Source organism: Danio aesculapii, chromosome 23, assembly GCF_903798145.1.
Source record: "Danio aesculapii chromosome 23, fDanAes4.1, whole genome shotgun sequence".
Lineage (NCBI taxonomy): Eukaryota > Metazoa > Chordata > Actinopteri > Cypriniformes > Danionidae > Danio > Danio aesculapii.
Genome location: NC_079457.1, coordinates 39626322 through 39648059, shown reverse-complemented (window position 1 = coordinate 39648059; position 21738 = coordinate 39626322). Strand labels below are relative to the sequence as shown.

Here is a 21738-nt window from a genome sequence, read left to right as displayed (position 1 = left end):
AATACAAATTGATAGCACTTTGTCATACTGTAGTATGCAAACAATTTGCCGGTTATTATGCTTTAGGACAGGGGTTCCCAAACTTTTCAGCCCGCGACCCCTAGAATAACAATGCAAGTGACTCGCCACCCCCAATATTCTCTGAGGTGGTTATAGATATATAATCCTTGCACACAGCGGCGCACACATACCAATAATTCCAAGTCTATTCATCGTTCTTAATTTTGGAGAATGCCACTCGGAGACCATCCTCCATGTTCAGTTGTGGCCTGTATTTATTTTTAATGTACGTGAGTGCCATATAGGTGTTAGAGAGTGTAACCTGGTGCCTTAAAATCAATCTACTGAATCTTATGTTATTGCTGTCTTTAATATAACATAATCACCCAAAGGGTTGCAAATTTATTTATTTTATTTAATCGAAAGGCTGATGGCTTTTTATTTGCATGTTGTTTTTTTTAATGTTTCTTATTAACATGTAAACAATGTAACTATTAACTACTATTTTGTTCTTCAATAGGTTATGGACAAAATATGCTAATTCTAATAGTTTCATAAAAATGAATTCGATTTTTGCAAATCGCCAAGCAACCCCTCCTCATTGTCTCGTGACCCCCCCCCCCCCCCCCCCCCCCCCCCCCCCCCGTGTGGGGCCCCAACGCCCTGCTTTAGGATACAAACTATTAACCCCATTTTAATCATTTACTATAAAAAACTATAACTGTAGCATACAATATTACAATTATTTGTACTTTACCATGCTTCTATATACAAACTTTTCGAATTGCATCACGCTGTATCATATGCTGTACTTTATCTTGCATTACATTGCATTTCAAACTTTTATCCACATAGATTTAGCTGACAGTTGTGGTTAACTAGTAGAAGTTGGCTAAATCATATTGTTTATAGTACACTTAAAGTATGATGTTTGCTAATTGTTAAAAATACTTGAACAATAAGCTGAAACAACACAAATCTTGAGGTTTTTTTTTGCGACAACTTAATTGTTTTATCTTCAATCCACTTGAATCTGTAAAACTTAATAAGTTAACTTTATTCATTCATGATGTCCCAACACAAATTGTTTGTGTGGAACCCAGCATTTTTACAGTGTATGTAAAAGCAGATTGACAGAATGTCAGTTTAATGTTTGCATTTGATCCGTAAAGAAACCCAAAAGGCATGCAAGGGAAATAAAATAAAGGCAAACCATATTTCAGCTGATAGACAACGTCTGTGGAGATCTGAGACAAAAGCTGGCTTCCCTGCACACAAGAGCAGACCCGCATGATCACAAGACAGAATAGCATCTGAATATGCAGATTAAAAGGAAGATGCTCTGAAGGTTTCAGAGAGGTTTAGATTGTGCTCACGTGCAGCCACGTCTGCCGGAGAGAAGATAAGATGGCCATAATTCTGATGAGACAGCTCTTGTTTTTGGCATCCACAACAGCCTTGCCTTTTAGGACCAAATGAAAAAAGCACCGTCTCACTGAACATCTCCTGCCAAATGCCCCACAAAAGCTCATAAGCAATCTAGCGAGCCATTTGTAACGGATCTAAAGCCTCAGCAGTGTACTTCCACAAACCCTTTTATATGCAAGCAGGGTCACTTTAATGATCATCGTTTCCAAATAACCTTGAGCGGAGAGTCTATCATATAAAGCTATGGCCAGATTACCAGCACCTCTGATGGATAATGAATAATTATAGCTTCAGGCTTGGTTAATTATTGACGGTTTTGATATGTGAGGTGAGTGTCAATGGACGGATATGAATATCTGCATGCTGCTTGCTTGATCTCATAGGCTGTCTGGACGGGTGTTCTGGCCTGCTGATAAGTCTTTCATTACGACACCCTCTCGCCCCTGGAGCCTTCATCCTGCCCTCCCCCTGGCTGTGTCCTCGCTTAAAATAGAGCTACAAACAGACTGGACCTGACCAGACTGACAGCTGAGCAAGAGGGAGAGAGAAGAGACATGAACTCCCAATAGATAAGTGCTCAAAGCTTCACACTCATCCCTCTGGACTTTTGGGGTCATTAATAGCCTGTCTCGACAAAATTGCACTTTCAACAGGTGTAAAATATATGGGGTTTATGCTCTTTTATAGACTGAAGAATAAAACCAATAATATCCTAAACTCATGTGTGTTTACATGTTTGTCCAATCAAATGCAATTGTTGTGAATTTCTAAGATGAGCCAAAAACCAGGGAGAACCTCCAGGTATCTTCAAAGCAGAATTCTTTAATAAGAAACTCGGCATCGCTGTGGCGTCATCGAAAGAACTCTGAACTAGTGCAGCCAAGCACTCGGTTTTAAATACATTTTTACAGACATTGATACATGTAGGTGGGGACAAACCTAAACAAAGCATGCAGATGAAGTGTTGTTGTCAGCACGGTAAATTGCCTTTCCAGCCCCGATCTCATCAGCAAATAAGTACTCATTCATGATACATTTTAGCATGAACACAAAGCATGCAAATGGAGTACTGGTGTACCCGTCCGGCCAGTTGACCAGCTTGAAAGTGTTATTTTGCCATTTGTTAGACAATAGACACAGCTGTGCTTTGAAACTGACATTTTGCAATACTTTTTTCACATATAGGCTCCCTCAGACTGTATTTTACTATAATATTTATATTTAAATAAATGTGTAAGCTTTCACACTCTACGGTAGGATGTCCTACACCTAGGGTTATTATACTGTTGTTAACTAAAACTGAAATCATAAAACTAAAACCATGCTGTAAAGTAAAATATATAAATGTATATACATTTTATATTGGGCGACGCAGTGGCGCAGTAGGTAGTGCTGTCGCCTCACAGCAAGAAGGTCGCTGGTTCGAGCCTCAGCTGGGTCAGTTGGCGTTTCTGTGTGGAGTTTGCATGTTCTTCTTGCGTTCGGGTGGGTTTCCTTCGGGTGCTCTGGTTTCCCCCACAGTCCAAAGACATGTGGTACAGGTAAATTGGGTAAGCTAAATTGTCCATAGTGAATGAGTGTGTATGGGTGTTTCCCAGAGATGGGTTGCGGCTGGAAGGGCATGCGCTGCGTAAAAAAAACATATGCTGGATAAGTTGGCAGTTCATTCCGCTGTGCCGACCCTGGATTAATAAAGGGACTAAGCCGAAAAAAGAAAATGAATGAACAAATTTATATTTAAAAATAAGGGTTATCTGAATTTTTCTTCTAAAATAAGCAGTTTTAGCAAATTATTAAGGCAAATATAAGTTCTTTTCATTGCCTTTAAAGTGAAATAACTGAATATAAACATAGGAGGCTGAGAAAAATATGCTAATTTTATAGAAGAAAAATTCAGTTGGCACTTTTACATACTGTAGGAACTCTTCATTTACAATATATAATAAAGTCATTTTATTTCATGTAGCCAAAAAAAAAAAAAAATTCTCATTTTCATTTACTTTACAGTGATATACTAAAATACACTCACTAGCCACTTTATTAGGTACACCTGTCCAACTGCTCGTTAATGCAAATGTCTAATCAGCCAATCACATGGCAGCAACTCAATGCATTTAGGCATGTGGACATGGTCAAGACAATCTGCTGCAATTCAAACAGGGCATCAGAATTTGGAAGAAATGCGATTTAAGTGACTTTGAACGTGGCATGGTTGTTGGTGCCAGACGGACTGGTCTGAGTAGTTCAGAAACTGCTAATCTACTGGGATTTTCATGTACAACCATCTCTAGGGTTTACAGAGAATGGTCAGAAAAAGAGAAAATATCCAGTGATCGGCAGTTCTGTGAACGCAAATGACTTGATGATGCCAGTGGTCAGAGGAGAATGGCCATACTGGTTGATAGAAAGGCAACAGTAACTCAAATAACCACTCATTACAACTGAGGTATGCAGAAGAGCATCTCCGAATTCACAACACGTCGAACCTTGAAGTGGATGGGCTACAGCAGCAGAAGACCACATCGGGGGCCACTCCTGTGAGCTAAGAACAGGAAACTGAGGCTACAATTCACACACGCTCACCAAAATTAGACAATAGAAGATTGGAAAAACGTTGCCTGGTCTGATGAGTCTTGATTCCTGCTGCGACATTCAGATGGTAGGTTCAGAATTTGGCATCAACAACATGAAAGCATGAATCCATCCTGCCTCGTATCAGTGGTCCAGGCTGGTGGTGGTGTAATGGTGTGGGGGATATTTTCTTGGCACACTTTGGGCCCATTGATGCCAATTGAGCATCGTGTCAACACCACACCCTACATGAGTATTGTTGCTGACCATGTCCATCCCTTTATGACCACAGTGCACACACTTTCTGATGGCTACTTCCAGCAGGATAACGCGCCATGTCATTAAGCCTGAATCATCTCAGACTGGTTTCTTGAACATAACAATGAGTTCACTGTACTCAAATGGCCTTCACAGTCACCAGATCTCAATCTAAAAGAGCACCTTTGAGATGTGGTAGACAAATTCCAAAAAATCTGCAGCAACTGCATGACACTATCATGTTAATATAGACCAAAATCTCTGAGGAATATTTCCAGTACCTTGTTGAATCTATGCCATGAAGGATTAAGGCAGTTCGGAAGGCAAAAGGGGGTTCAACCCAGTAGTAGTAAAGTGTACCTAATAAAGTGGCCGGTGAGTGTAATTCAAATAAAAGTAAAAATGAATACAAATGATATTTTGTTTAGGATACAAAGCTGTCAGTTTACATTCATAGCCTTTTATACAACTGATGATTTTCATCTATTTATTAAACATCCCATGTAGAAATCTTATCACATTATGGCCATACAAACATATATAAAAATTATAGCTAATATATTTAGACATAAACATACATATTTGCCATTTTGCAATGTTTTGAAATATATGTTGCATTGTTTTATGTGAAATATGTATGTCATAAGTAACTTACACATATTTGGTATATATATTGCCATTTATCAGATTTCTATTTGGGATTAGAGCTGTAAATTAGACATTAGGGGGTGTTTAAGCGGTGTTAATAGCACTCATGATGATACACAAATGCCATTTGCTTTTCATTAAATTACGACCAAAGATGAATGTGAATGTCATTCCAATGAGTGTCATCACTTACTTGCCTTCATTTATCTCAAACCCAAATGACTTTCTACTCACTTTCAAGTAAAAATCTGATTATAATGAATGACTCGTTCAAACACTGATTCTGCTCTAATAAACTTCTCAAGGTGACTGAAATTTACTCATCAAGCAAAGCCAGCAGAGTGAATAATGACTTAAATTCCCATCTTTTCCTTCAAAAAATTATTGTACAGTAAAGATACAGTAAATAAAAGTCATAGCCACTTCAAGAGCCACTATGGCATATTTTTAGTTTCATACTTACTGTATGATATATTATATTGAAATTGTAGAATCCTGATACGAATGTGATAGTATTGTTATTTATTTAAGTTGCAATGCAGTGACAGATCTTTTTCTGTGTTTTGATGTACGTCCAAGAAAAGCAGACTATTGAATAAGAAAGATGTAGGGCTCATCAGTTGTTAATGGAGGCAGATCTAAATATTATATAAATAAATATAATAAATAAATACATAATAATAAATAAATAAACAATAATTAATATATATATATATATATATATATATATATATATATATATATATATATATATATATATATATATATATATATATATATATATACATATACATATACATATACATACATATACATACATATATATATATATATATATATATATATATATATATATATATATATATATATATATATAAATATAATAATAAATAAATAAATATAATAAATAATCAAAGAGACATTTGTTGTATTATTTGATGATACATACCAATTAAATTAAAAATAAAGAATCAAGCATGGATGAACCATTTATGGAAGATCACTTAGATGCTGTTAAAAAATATGGTCAATTTGCATTTCATATGTGACATAGTCATAGTTTTTAACCTGTAATATTCACGGAATTAGGTTACTCATTCATACCAACAGACCGAAGTTTGAAAGTTATTCAGCTTCAAGCAAGCACGTCCGTCCATAGATCTTGAAACTAGTTTACTGTAAGAAGCTTAACATAAACCAAAAATGACATGTAACCAAGTACAAAATACAGCAGAAAGGCACCACTAGCCAAGCCTAACAGACCAGATCGTGTATAAAAGGATTTCCTCTCTCAATTCACTCCTCAGTCAACAACATGAGGCAGGGCGGTGGGAGAAGAGGAAAAAATGCAGGAAAGGTAACTCACAAATTGTGCAGTCCTCACCAGGAATTTGGCACACAAGAACAAAGAAATTCCTCAGAGAATTTGCAAACAAAAAGGTACATTTTCACTGGATCTGCACGACGGCACACACCTTTATTGGCATCAATGGTTCCAATGAAGAAGCTTTAACATCAATGGAAGCTTTTATTACACAAAAAGTCTCTGAAAAGGTTCTTTAGATTATTAAAATTTCATAGGAAAAAAGCACACAAGAACACATTCCTAACACATCTAACACATTCCTTTTGTAGTTTTATCAGTGTGCAGGGTACTTGAATTTTAAGAGAAATATTTTATGTAAATACACAGACATGTGCCAATAAATCATTAAATTGTCACTATGACATTTGTTGCAGTATGATTTTAAATTTAAACAACCACAGTACCTTTATTTACATTAGACATGTTGAACACCTAAACCATCAATATAAAAACAAATGCTTCATTTGTGTGCGGTACAGGCCCAAAATCCATCACCATCTCCAGCTCTGACATTCAAAATACAAACACATTCAAATTTCGTCATGCTGATGTTCACATTCATATTTTAGAAATATCATCTGGCCTTGGTGAAATATATAATGCAGCATGTTCTAATAATAATTTAGTACACTGTAAAATGCTGCGTTCCACACAATTCCTTCATGTTGTCCCAACACAAATCTATTAAGTTACCTTAATTGTTTTTACAAATTTAAGTGGATTTAACATAAAACTAAAAAGTGCTACATGTACGCTTTTGACTCTTCTAAAGCACAAAAATACCATGTTTGCAGATATTTAAGAAACATGCTAAGTGAACATTCTTGTTTGTCTGAAAAACAATGCTGAAGTCAGATATTCTGCTTTGAAAATGTGCATTACATGCCAGATTGGCTGTTTTGGTCTCTTTAAACCGCCCAATGCCAGTTTAACCAATTATATTTTAGCACCCTGGGTTCCTTTCAAGAAAGACAGCATATTTCACTCATGCAGTCAGGAAGGCTCTCAAAGCATATGTCGGCGACTGAAAATGTGACCTCCGGACAGTAACAGCCTCTGAAATGAGACGCAGATTCAGAGTTCACCATGAGGTGGTTATTAATTAGCACATAATATAAATATTACGAACATAAATATTAGGTGAGCAGGTTACCTGTAACCAGGTAACCCTGTTTCATAACAACACGCTGCATGATGAGATTGGCAGTGATAAACAATTTCGCTGTTTGCACCAGACAAAACGTGATAGAAATTTAAATACAGCCATTCAGAGACACAGAATAGTGCACTCACTGCACTATAAACAAAATGGTAAGATTTACAATCTAACAAATACAAATTAAACCTCTTTAACATTATTAAATGTACATGCTGAATCACTGATATGTGTTGGCTTTCACTGAGTTACAGTTCAGAAGTTCAATCTCAAATTGTTTATTTTATTTTCAAGATCTGAGGTGAACTATCTGTTGCTGCTTGCAGTAGTATGGCAATAAATGTCATGTAAATGGCATTCAAACTCAAATAATTACCATTTTAAACTGAATAAAGCACAGGAGGTTTACTTGAGGTGATCGTTGTTCACCTTTGAGAAATAGAAGCTGTTTCTAAAATAGAAATTTCAGGTGTAGGTTAGAACGAAAACCAATTTTAGAATGGAAGAAAATTCTTCTATCATGTGCCATGGCTTTTAGTTACAAAACGATTCCAATCAGCCTTAAATCAGCCTTTAGACTCAATAAGTCAGGCACACTCGTCAATCTGGCAACCTGCCCTTGCGTGGAGGAGTCAGTTGAAACTGTGTTTTGATCCAGAGTGCAATACCTAGTTCAACCACTGGATGTCAAACTAGCATACTGCACATTTAAGTTGTCCCCCCAAAGCATGTAAGAAATTTGTTGTTTCTACTCATTTTAAATAAGTAATTCGAACAAGAAGCATATGAAAATGACCATTTTCGTATGAAAAGTCATTTTTTGGGTGTATACTGAAAATAGCAAAGGTCCTAAAACAGATCCCTGTGGCACTCTATTACTGTTAACGATTGTAGATAATCTTTATTTAAAGGTGCAGTAGGTGATTGTCTTCAGAAACATTTTTGTAGTGCTGGTTGAAAGTCTCTTTACATTCCAATAGTAATGGTTAAAGTAAATGATCTAAATGTATTTATATGCATTTTTATATTCTGGGCAAGCCATTAGACTAAAAAATGTCCAATTAAATATTGTCGGGCCTACATTTCCCATAATTCTGATAAGTAGCCCAAACTGTCTGTCAACAAATATAGATTTGTACAACTGTGCACCTCTGTTCACACATGATCCGCCGCACCCGCCCCACAACTGAAAACATGCTAGATATGATACAGTTTTTTGTTAAATTGTAGCATTAATAAAAAATACAATAACTGTTTTCTAACTGGCGAATGACATGATATAGTGGGTCTCTGTCATCTTTAATGTGCGCGTTCGTGTGATTTTAGGACATGTGGCTTTGAACGTCAGTTTCAAACACATTATGCAAACCGGTTAGCATTTAGGCAGAACACCTACTGCACCTCTAATTAAAACAAAATGTCAAAGTCACAATATGTAAGATTTCCATTAAAATGTCCAAAAAAATATATTTTGCGTTATATATTTTGCTTACTTATGTACTTACATTATGCCAAATGTTTTAAAATGAGCAGTATTGACATGTCCTGTGTTGCAATACTAATACAGCCTCGATTTCTGATTTGGTTTTATAGAAAACGGGGAAACACAAAAGCCTGTAGGGGCGTCATTATCGGTTCAGTAATAATCATAACCCGTTATTACATAATGACGTCATTTATCTCATATGCGCTATGTCGCGATAGCTTACTATGACGAGGGACATGAGCGCAAGTAATTAAATCACTTCAACTACTTAGAAGCGCAGAAACTCTGCACAATTCACTGCGTGTGTATTTGTTAGAAAGTCGTTCTCTGACACTGAAGTTTCCTCTCCTCTCGGCTGTTACAGCGTTAGTTCTGGTCCAGACATAACCATGTCTGCAGAGCAAGTTTTCTCCTCCGCGTCTATCATGGACTAGCTGTGATCACCATTGCCATTTATCAGTGTCACTCATAGGTGAACAGCGTCAGAGCGTTAGAGCCAATTGCAGCCTTTTCTGTTGAGCGCGTGACCTATCATAGGGGTGTAAGAACTCGCTCGACAAGGCTCAGAAAACGGAATATTTAAATTGGTTTATTTGCTATAAATGCTCATGATGTTTATGTGCATGTACTTGAGTGTTTAAAAATACAGTTCTGTTTGTATTAAAGGACAAAATTGTATTACAAATAAGATATAAATATAAATATATTGATACATTTTTCTTGTGCTGTGAAGTAAAATATCAAATTGTGTATGGAAAGCATGGTCAATGCACCGAGATATCGAATTGAACCAAATCGATGGCATGATAACCCGAACAGAATCTTGAGACCAGTGTAGGTTCACATCTCTAAAAGCCAGTTCAATATGTTGTGTTTCATTAGACTGCAGAGAGCAGCATTATAACAAAACTCTAAAATGTATTGAGTATGATAAAACATCTCTGTTTCTTCTCTACGCGATCACGAGCAGAACAAATGGAAGCAGTCAACTGCAGCTTAATAAAAGCTCTGCTGCTTTCGTACGGTGAAAAGTACGAAAGCACTTTTTATCCACAATTGCTTTAGGGGCCCCTAATCCACAATTGCTTTAGGGCAGGGGTGTCAAACTCATTTTAGCTCAGGGGCCTCATGGAGTAAAATCTGTTCACAAGTGGGCCGGACTGGTAAAATCATAGAATATGTCACTTAAAAAACACCAGGTGGGGGGGATGGGGTGACGTATTTGTAGAGCACGTGGGGGGGGGGTTGTTGAGCGATGTACTTGAAGAGGGAGGGGGGGGCAGGGGAGTGTGCGGCGACGTATGTGAAGACAGGTGGGGAGAGAGAGGGGTGCGCAACATTTTGCAGGGGGTGGGAGGGGTGTGAGAAGCGCGATTTTCGGGAGATTATAATTCGTTTGCGGGCATCCGGGAGTCTCTATGCATATGCGGGAGACTTCCAGGAACTTCCAGAAGACTTGGGATGTCTGCTGAACTATATCAGGGTGTCTCATGCAGTACTTTAAATGAGGTTGCATAGTTTATTTGACTCCTGATACTTGCCGTCTTTTAGCTTTCACCAGCGCATCAATATCAGGCGTCACATCCTGAGTGGCAGTCAACTTCACGATGTGATTCAAGTGCTTGTGCGTGGGCTTTTTTTTAATTTATGCTCATTACAGAGAAAACTTGCTCACAAAGATATGTGGTTGCAAACATATTGGCTATTTTGTATGAATTCTTATGATCTTATTTTTACAGTTTAGTAAGATTTGCTTATCCACCAATGATGGTTGGGTTTAGGGGTGTGGTTGGGTCATACCTGCCATCACTCCCATTTTTCCCGGGAGTCTCCCGTATTTCAGACCCATCTCCCGTTTTGTAATTTCTCCCGGAAAACTGCCGGAATTTCACCCCTTCCCCTGGTCCTTAGGATTTTGGTACAATCTATAACACCCCCGGATGGCCGAATATTCCGGATGTTACCCGGTGCGTAGGACAGACCAGGGGCACCCCTTCCAGGTCGCTCCGCACACGCTCTAACTTTTCGGTATTTTGGTATACATATCCCTAACCCCCCCCTCCAACCTTCCACCCAGTCTTCCGGATTTTCAGAGACAAATGTTGACAGGTATGGGTTGGGTGCCACGCCTCCTGTTTCAAATGGTACATTCTTATATGACTGTACTCGTGAGATCACCTCAGTGTGGTTTGACAGGGTATAGATGAGGTCTCCCCCCCACCCCCCCATACCTGCACTTCAGTTTAGTGAAGATGAGGTTCGCCAGGTCTTTCGGAAACAGAAGAGGAAAAAAGCACCAGGCCCAGATTTTATAACACCAGCCTGTTTAAAATCCTGTGCTGACCAACTGGCCCCCATCTTTACCCTGATCTTCAATAGATCACTGTTCACACAGATCACACAGAGCTGTGTGAAGTGCCCTCCTGCCTCAAACACTCCACCATCATCCCCATCCCAAAGAAACCCAAACTTACAGGACTAAATGACTACAGACCAGTGACACTAACATCTGTGGTCATGAAGTCTTTTGAAAAACTGGTGCTGGCCCACCTGAAGGACATCACTGAACCCTCACTGGACTCTCTTCAGTTTGCCTACAGAGCAAACAGGTCTGTGGATGATGCAGTAAATATGGGACTGCATCATGTTCTGAAACACCTAGACAGACCAGGGACCTATGTGAGGATCTTGTTTGTTGACTTCAGCTCGGCGTTTAACACTATCATCCCAAAACTTCTCCTGCCCAAATAAACTCAGCTCTCTGTGCCCACCTCTGTCTGTCAGTGGATCAACAGCTTCCTAAAGGACAGGCAGCAGCTGGTTAAGCTGGGAAAATTCTCATCTAGTATCCGCACAATCAGCACTGGCGCCCCCCAGGGGTGTGTCCTCTCCCCACTGCTCTTCTCCCTGTACACGAATGACTGCACTTCAAAAGACTCCTCTGTGAAGCTCTTGAAGTTTGCAGACGACACCACACTTATCGGGCTCATTCAGGACGGTGACGAGTCTGCTTACAGACAGGAGGTTAAGGAGTTGGCTGTCTGGTGCAGTCACAACAACCTGGAGCTCAACACGCTCAAAACAGTGGAGATGATAGTGGACTTCACAACCCCCCTGCTCTCCCCCCACTGAGCATCATGGACAGCATTGTGGCAGCAGTGGAGTCATTCAGGTTCCTGGGCACCACCATCTCTCGGGACCTGAAGTGGGACACTCACATTGACTCCATTGTCAAAAAAGCTCAACAGAGGCTGTACTTTCTTTGTCAGCTGAGGAAGTTTAACCTCCCAAAGGAGCTGCTGAAACAGTTCTACAGCTCCATCATTGAATCAGTCATCTGCACATCAATAACTGTGTGGTTTAGCTCAGCTACTAAATACGACCTCCAAAGACTACGTCGAATAGTTCGAACTGCTGAGCGAATCACTGGTACAACCCTTCCTACTCCCCAAAAACTGTACTTATCCAGAGCAGGCAGAAGGGCTGCCAAAATCACTCTGGACCCCTCACACCCAGCACACTGCCTCTTTGAACTTTTACCTTCTGGTCGACGCTACAGAGCACTGCGGCCCAGAACAGCCCGACACAGAAACAGTTTCTTCCCTCAGGCAATCCATCTCATGAACACTTGATGATAATAATTGCGAAACCAACATCACTACTTGCTATACACTTTTATACACATATACACTTATTTAACAACACACTCTACATGCCAATTTGCACATAACAGCTGCACATATAACGTTGTATATAGTAATAAACATGTACATAAACTTGTCAATCTGTATATTTGCACTCACTACTTCTATTTTTTTTTAAATATATTTATTATCTGTTTTTTGTCCTGTCTCTGTAATCCTGTTGCACTGTAGAAGCTCTGTCACGAAAACAAATTCCTCGTATGTGTGAACATACCTGGCAATAAAGCTCTTTCTGATTCTGATTTCTGATTCTGATTCTGAGAAGGCTGTCAAACTGACGCTGATTCAGGCTTCTGGATCAGATGAAATTAACAGTTTGCTGTTGCGCAATCCAGAGGACACAATTGGAACAGCAGTTTCTTTTATTGAATAATTGCAGCTCATTTTTATACTTTACAGAATCATCTCTATAAATTCGTTTGCGGGCCTAATCCGGCCCACAGGCCATACATTTGACACTCCTGCTTTAGGGGTTTCAATTTAATTCAACAACTTTCAGTCTTACTCTGCTTCTTATTACCATGATGAAAAGGATTTGAAAACTTCAGCTCATCTCTAACCATGATTCCTACAGGAGTCTCTTAGAATGTAATGAAGATGACAACTCCCATGATTCCACACTCAGTCACGGAATCATCAAACTACACCTTTGTTTGTTGTGAATATGCACCCTCTAGTGGCAAAAGTTACATACTGTGCCTTTAATGGTAAAAATCTAAATGTATTTAACATTGTTATATATGGAGTGAAAATGGAATGAAAATCTAAATGTATACAACATAATTTCGGCTTTTGCAAATGCATCCCAATACATCTCCATACTGTCTGGTAAATTACTGAAAAGGTACTGGTGTACCCCGCACTTTGAAAAATGGAAAATGCATTAAAAAAACAGCAAAAGGTCTTAACCAAACATCAAAATGTGATGAGCTGGAAGTGAAAACCCCGTTCATCAAGTGATTTTTTTTCCTATGCATTACACTCTCTCTTTCAAATTTCATCAAAACTCTGAGCTTTGCATCAAAAAAAAGAAAGTTGAAGTTGATGAAAGCGAGAGGCACGCGGCTTCTCAGGGGAAGCGGCTGGTGAAGTTGAGTGTGCTGGAGGACTCACATGGCCAAACTCAGAGCACTCGTTCTCCCTCCTCACCTCAGCCCCGCTGCCAGCTCTCAAGCCAAGCGAGACAAATCACTCCCCAGCAAACGTTTGAAGAGGGAAAGCGGTAGAAATAACAAAGATCGAGGTGTGCAAGAGGGATTTGGGTGAATGGGATAAAATAGTGGAACTTTGAAATGAGACAAATTCGGCACCTGTCTCATGAGCAAGAAAAAGGACAGACAAAGGAATACATTACATTGCTGCTCATTGCGTCACAGATTTTGGATGAGGGGAGGTAGAAGGATTTTTTTTGGTATTTTCAGAATGGACGAAGCTTTACAGACAGTCCATTTCAAACTAGATGCTACAAGGCTGTTTTCCCTTCGCTCTCCTCCTCTCTTAGTAAGGAAGCATTGCATGTCTTGGGAAGAGCCGGTGAATAGTAATGAACTAAGCTTGTGTGTGTATTTGACAGAGCAGAAGAAGGGGGAACGAGGTGGGGGCTGTGCAGTGTGTATGTGTGTGTGTTGCAGAGAGAGATGTGAGAATAAGGGATGCAGAGGAGAATGGAGACTGCCTTCCCATTCCTCCACTCCTCCCCTCTCACTTCTGCTTCTCCCTGTCAGAGAGAAAGGAGTTCAGAAGAAATACTACTGATTCTTATGTAATCTCAATTTTTTTGTGTGTGTGTTCTGTGTTCAGGTTCTTGACAGGGGGTTTGTGAAAAGAAGCACTGAGACAAGAAGAGTTCTGAAGATTTTTTGTCTGCTTCTACACTAGTTTTTCGGGTGAAGATATGCTGGATTTCTGTGAAAATAGACATTTTAGAGATGCTGAATTGAGGAGTGAAGGAAAAGAAAGACTGAATTCAGCTCAAAGAAGGAAATCACCTGCACGGAGACCCTCGCTGCGCTGTGTTCTTCTGCCCACCTAAGGGGGCACTAGAAAGAGAGAGACTATGGAAGAAAACATTAAATTAGGTAAGATGTATTTTTTATTATTAATTTCGCAATAATTTGATTCACTATATTGCTTATAATTTTCTATAATTGATTAAACATACTGTTAAACATTGTGTCATATATATATATATATATATATATATATATATATATATATATATATATATATATATATATATATATATATATATATATATATATATATATATATATATATATATATATTATTTTTATTACTAATCTATGTTTCCACAATTGTTTTGCCATAATTAACATGGGGTTGTCATTAAAAATAGGAAGATTGCAGTGTCTTTTTCAGAATTTTTTCCCTCTTCATAATAAAATGCTACTTTTGATAGTGTAAAATGTGGTATTTATTATATGTTTGTATGATGTACTATTATTTGAATATCTGTTATTTATTATTAATTACTATTATTTGCATATTATTTCATATTTTATATATTATTTATTTTATTTTGATGTTTGTAAAATGAAAATATCTAATATATATTAAACGTATGTTAAATGTACTTATAAGCATAATATATATATTTTTTATTATTTATTTCTTGTATTATTATTTATTTATTCATTGATGATTTGCTTAAATAATATATATGATTTAAATGTTATTATAGAATTTCACATGTATTATTTCATATTGTTAAAGTTTACTTATAAAATGAATAATGTATAATATGTTACATATTTTAATATATATATATATATATATATATATATATATATATATATATATATATATATATATATATATATATATATATATATATATATACATATACATATACATATACATATACATACATACACACACACATACAGATGAAGTCAGAAATATTAGCCCCCCTTCAAATTTTATTTCATTTTTTAAAATATTTCCCAAATGATATTTAACAGAGCAAGGAAATTGTCACAGTATGTCTGATAATATTTTTTTCTTCTGGAGAAAGTCTTACTTGTTTTATTTCGGCTAGAATAAAAGCAGTTTTGAATTTTTTAAAAATATTTTAAGGTCAAAATTATTAGCCCATTTAAGCTATTTTTTTCCGATAGTCTACAGAACAAACTATCGTTATGAAATAACTTGCCTACTTACCCTATCCTGCCTATTTACCCAAATTAACCTAGTTAAGCCTTTAAATGTCACTTCAAGTTGTATAGAAGTGTCTTTAAAAATATCTAGTAAAGATATTACTGTCATCATGGCAAAGATCAAAGAAATTAGTTTTTAAAAAAAGAGTTATTAAAATTATTATGTTTGGAAATGTGTTGAAAAAAATCTTCTCCATTAAACAGAAATTGGGGAAAAAAAAATAAACAGGGGGCTAATAATTCAAGGGGGTTAATAATTCTGACTTCAACTGTATATGAAATAATTAAGAAATTAACATTAATTAACATTTCCAGTTCAGTTTACTATAATTAAATTGTTGAGGTCATCGAACTGTTTGCGAAAAAACAAGAAAAAAAGGCTTGTTCTCAACAGTTGGGTGAAGGACAGAGAATTTTCTCCCCCTCATGAAATGCCACCTGATCAGTCTTGCTTTTATGTCCCACCCCTACATATAAATGTTGTGCCCTTGAACAGGACATTTAACCTGAATGGCTCCAGTGGGACCCCCTGCTGAACACTGATAAACACATTTGTGTTCAGATGAGAGACTGGTGAAGTATGAAGAGAGCCGCATTCAGTGTCTGTGCGACTTTACTGACAGTCATAGTGTTGAGGAGAGGGACAAACACACAATAACTGTCCCTCCCTCTGTAGGCTCTCGCTTTGAGAGGCAACGGCTCGCTGCCAAAACTCAAGCACAACGACTCATTGAAGAAAGTAAGAAAAAGCCTTGCTTAAAGATGGGGCCCGCTTTCACATGCTTCAGATTTTACCGTGCCATTTAAAAATGTTTGCATTTATGGCTTGTTTTTCTCATCAGAGAAATGAAAGGCCACTAATTAGGACCAGATTTAATAAGGTGCAATGCTTTTTAGTACATAGTTTCAAAAAAATTGTCTAAACCTAAACTAATTTAGGAAAACTAGACATTTATATCATATAAAATTTTCAAATAAAATCTCAAAGAGTGGTGCGACTATTAAGGGGTTAAACCAATTAGATTGTTAAGACTATTTGTAGTCTATTTCAGCCTGATCTCACAAGGAAATGTAACTATTTTATGTTTTGTGAGTTTAGTGGCTAATTCATAGGAGTTTAGTCATACGAAAAGGCTTGATTTTTAAAAGGAGGTTCCAAACCCCACCCCTAAACCCAACCATCATTGGGGGATGAGAAAATCGTCACAAAATTGTATGAATGAGATCATACAAATTCATTCATATGAATTAGCCACTAAATCAAAAAGTTGTCAATTGCTGTGTGATTGCGCTATTTATTGTTATCTCTGTTAATAGCCTTATTTCTGAGGGTTATTGCACAGAAGTATATTTTAGAAAGCCAGGATAACAGAAAAAGCGTGGCTTGACCTAGATTAATCAGCACATAGCTTATTCTTTTGCACGTTTGCTGATCCTGGATGAGAATGTGTTGCTATGTCAAACCTGGTGCAGTTAGCTGGGATGCATATTCACAGCATTCGTTAGCAGACCGCAGGATCAATCAGAAAGTCAACGATGCAAATATGGAAAAAATCTGATGTTAGTCTATCGGGTAACGAATTTAAAAATGCTCCAAACTGGTAACTCTCACTGATCTGGTAACTCCCAATACTTTTCTGCAGAGACTAAGCAGAAATATATAAGGATATCAAATTAACAGTCGTTCACTTTGCCTGAAATATGGCCAGCGGACATTCAGGATACTCAGGAAATGTATTATGAAGATTAATTGTAAACACTTAGTTTTAGTTTAGTTTAGTTTTTTATTTATTGTTCACCTATTATATCTCTTTCTCCACTTTACAAAAATCTGATATATGGCCGTATATGAACATATAAATTATTATTTGAACATATTTCTTCATATTTGACATTCAAATGCTTGGTAAATATTTTATGTAAATGGCCAGGAATAAAAAGAAAAGACTGTAAGATAAATTAATTTCCAACAGATAAATAATTAGGATTAATCTTAACATCGTTGTTAATATGAGGAATAAATATGCATATGGTAAAAATATATAAAGTATAAACATACATAGTAACTTAATTTAGCCTGCTTTCATGCAACTGAATCAGAGTTGAATTCAGCCAAACTGGAAAATCTCAGCTTAATTCCTTATCTTGTTTTTGTGAAATATCCCTCTTATTTCTTATTTATTTTTATTGAAATGATGCACATTATTATTTCTAATATAGAACAGCATTCTTTTATTCACAGTATTTATTAACCCTTTTAAACATTTAAATGTGTATTTATATTTAATAAATGTGATTTTAAGCACATTTCTTTTGTTTGGCCTATGGAGCACATAATCACTTTTGGCTTTGGTATAATTTGTTTTCATTCATTCATTCACTTTCCTTCGGCTTAGTCCCATTATTTATTAATGGTCGTTACAGTGGAATGAACCGACAACCTATCCAGTATATGTTTCACGCAGCGGATGCCCTTTCAGCTGCAACTCAGTACTGGGAAAACATTTGTTTTGTATTTATATATCGAAATATGTGAACAAGTTTTTTTCCCCCAATAATAATAACAATAAATAATATTAATGCATCAAAATGAAAGTTTTTTCTTGATTTTTAATTGTAATATTCCAAATAAAATCTGCTCAGACTTTAAGAAAGATAATAGATTTTTAAAGGCCATTAAAAAGAACAGCGAAGACAAGCATTTAATCATTTAAATCCTTAAGATGAATGATTATTTTAGTAATTATCCTCATGTCAGTGATGATGGGTTATGATGTTTTATGACACTTTTTGAACTTGTGTGCAAGGGTTATTATTTAAATGTATTCATTTTTATCAGTTAATTAAATATTTATTGATATTTAATTGATTTGCTTATTTTATTTGCTTTATTTTATATATTCTTATGTTTTAGTTTAGCACATGTCTATTTTAATCTTTTATTTTATGTGTCAGATTTTATAGGTATTTTTTTCTCACTCCATATCCAGTTGGTTGTTCATTCCCACATTCGCATTATTACTGTATGTTTAACATCTTAAGCATCATTCATTATGCCTTACATACACAAACAACGAGTGTGCTTTATTTTACATTAACAACTGCAATTTGACCAAGCACTGTAATGTTTTCATCTAATTAGCTTTCACGGGATGTGACTTCTATAGTGGTTTGGCAGTGAGTCAGAGTTAACAGCCAATCAGAGCGATCGTAAGAGCTTCTAAATGAACTGTTTTGCAGAGTTGCACTGGCTCGGCACAATGATCATTAGTGCATGCATCTGTGATAATGTGAGTAATTAGAGTTATGTCTAATGCATAAACCGGAATCACCTCATTTAACTCATCATTGTCTCTCACTGGCCGGATCAAGATGCAAAGCTTTCCTTATACTTTTCCTGAGGCTATATTATAAAGCATTTTAGATTACATGTATAGGCATATTTTATAGTTCTGCCACACAAGTTATTCTTTGACAACATTTTAATTGGCTGTGTTTGCTGTTTGAATAAAGCTGGCACCTACATGTAAAAAATGGTAGGGTGATGTACTGTAGTCATTACTGTTGCTATTAGTTATTAGTGTCCTTGAATAAGCATCAGAAAGGGGGCAAGACAGTCTTGAATGCCAGAGACTTAATGAGCTTCACAGATATACACACTGCTGCTCATTTCAGTGAAGGTGTGGAGTGTGTGACAGCTTTAAAGACATGCACTACCTTAATGAATCAGAACGAAGACTTTTCAGGTTTTCAGCTGGCCTCAAGTCTTAATTGCTTTTTTAACATTTGCACCGAAGAGATGCACACACTCATGCTGGGTTGTTTTAACCCAAATTTGTGTAAAATATAGACTAACTCAACAGCTGAGTGGAATTAAAAAACAATCTTTAACCTATCCGTTGGGTTGGTCCATTTTACACAAATATGGATTAAAATAAAAAAGCTATACAATACTACATTGTATTGGTGTTAATATGAACATTTTAATTCGTTTTTATTCATTCATTCATTCACTTTTCAACCAAGAAACATCCATACACACTCATTTACAGACATACTCTATGGCTAATTTAGCTTACCCAATTAACCTATACCGCATGTCTTTGGACTTCTGGGGGGAAACCGGAGCACCCGGAGGAAACCCTTGCTAACACGGGAAGAACATGCAAAATCCACACAGAAATGCCAAGTGACCCAGCCGAGGCTCAAACCAGCGACCTTCTTGCTGTGAGGCAATTGTGCTATTCACTGCACCACTGTGACGCCCTAGTTCGTTTTTATTATCATTTTAATATATTTTTCATTTTTGTTTATGTTTCAGACCCGTTCGAAACCTCCCCCCACCCCCACCCCCCAATGACAAAGTCCAGAAAAGGTCCCTATATGGGCCCATTTATCCCTTTTTGACTGGTATGCCATCATAAGTAGTGAAAATTATCAATAAAAGAAAGCTTTACGACAAATTAAATTTTAAATTTTTCACATGGCCAAATTCTGACTGAGGAAAGTTGAATGAGCAGGCAAGCTTGTTATTTGCCTGTAAGCTTAAGCTTATTTTAATCTTAAAATAAGTTTTACCAGATTCCTTTTTTTTTTAAAGATGGATAATGAATTTGTATTTAAAATAGGTATTTTTTCATATTTATTTATTCAGTTTTTTTACATGCTAATCTCATAACAATATTTGAAGAGTTCGGATGTAAAAACCTCTAAGTTTTCAGCGTGTTTATGTTGAGATATTTTACTTTCAAGATTGGGAAAAGGACTTATTCTTTGCCATAAAAGTGATATTACTAAACACACACATGAGACTGATAAAAATGCTAATTTTTAAATTTCAGATGGCATTTAGAGGTTTTTGTATCTAAACTTCATTTATAAAACTGCTTTACTTACAGGTCAAGTCCAAATTTGTAAATAAATACTTCGTAGTAAAATAGTTTGGAAAGCACTTTGACAAAATTGCAGCATATAATTCTTAGTACACAATTCAAGTATGATTATGATCGCCGTCCGACAAGCTGATCCATCAAAGATTAGTACTTAAAATGTCACTAAAATTCACAATTGAATAGAAAATTAGGGGAATAACTGCAAAAAGTTTAGAAAAAAAACACCTCTTTCAATAGGCTGGCTACGGGTCTGTGTTTTAATGTACGTTTTATATTATATATTTATTTTTATTTTTATTTTTTTTATAAATTAACATTAAAATGGGGACAATAGATATGGTGTCCATTTACTATTATGTATAATAGTATATTGGTTAATATTTTGTTTGTGTGCTTTTATCATTTTATTAATTAAGCATTCATTGTTTGCATCTGTTTTTTATTTGTGATTAGGGCTTCTGTCTTTAATTAATCAGGTTCTTGTTTTCAGTTTTTTAAGTTAGTATGGAATAATTACACTAATATAGACTATTAAAAACTATTAAAAACACTTTAGTGCTTTTAACACGGTATGTTTTGGAAACTGCCTAGTGTAGCTTACTTATGTGTAATGAATGCATGCCAATGCTAGCATATTGGGTTAAGTAAAAATTATAATTCATTCAAATGTCTCAAAACTCATAACTTTCCGATGGGATTTTGCATAACTGTATTTATATAAAAGGTGGAAGCAAGTTATACACAAGTTATATTCAAGTCTCAAGTCCCTACCATCAAGTTACCAAAAGAACAAGTTATCTACCTTACCTGCTTGAAGTGGAGAAAGTAAAGTGGAGAAAGTTCGAGGTTAGTAGCTTGATGGTCGTGCCTGATATCGTTTTCCAGCAAATTGTGTATATAATGTGGTCAATTTCGACGCGCTTATACCTAAAACAAGCAACCTTATTGAAATTCTGTTCCACCTTTCTGTTTTTGCCACGCTGATGGTGTTTACCTTTACCGCGCTTGCGCAGCGTCACGTACTCGCAAAGACTCTTCTTCTTCTTCTTCTTC

At 36.4% G+C, this 21738-nt stretch overlaps 1 long non-coding RNA gene across 1 annotated transcript; it reads right to left on the bottom strand.

The window, feature by feature from the left end:
* Positions 1-1170: 1170 nt before the first annotated feature.
* LOC130216938 (uncharacterized) lies at positions 1171-21712 on the bottom strand. Its single transcript, XR_008835845.1, has 3 exons — positions 21493-21712; positions 1377-1462; positions 1171-1268 (listed from the first exon to the last, which is right to left on the bottom strand). It is a non-coding gene; the product is annotated as an uncharacterized LOC130216938 (long non-coding RNA).
* Positions 21713-21738: the final 26 nt, after the last annotated feature.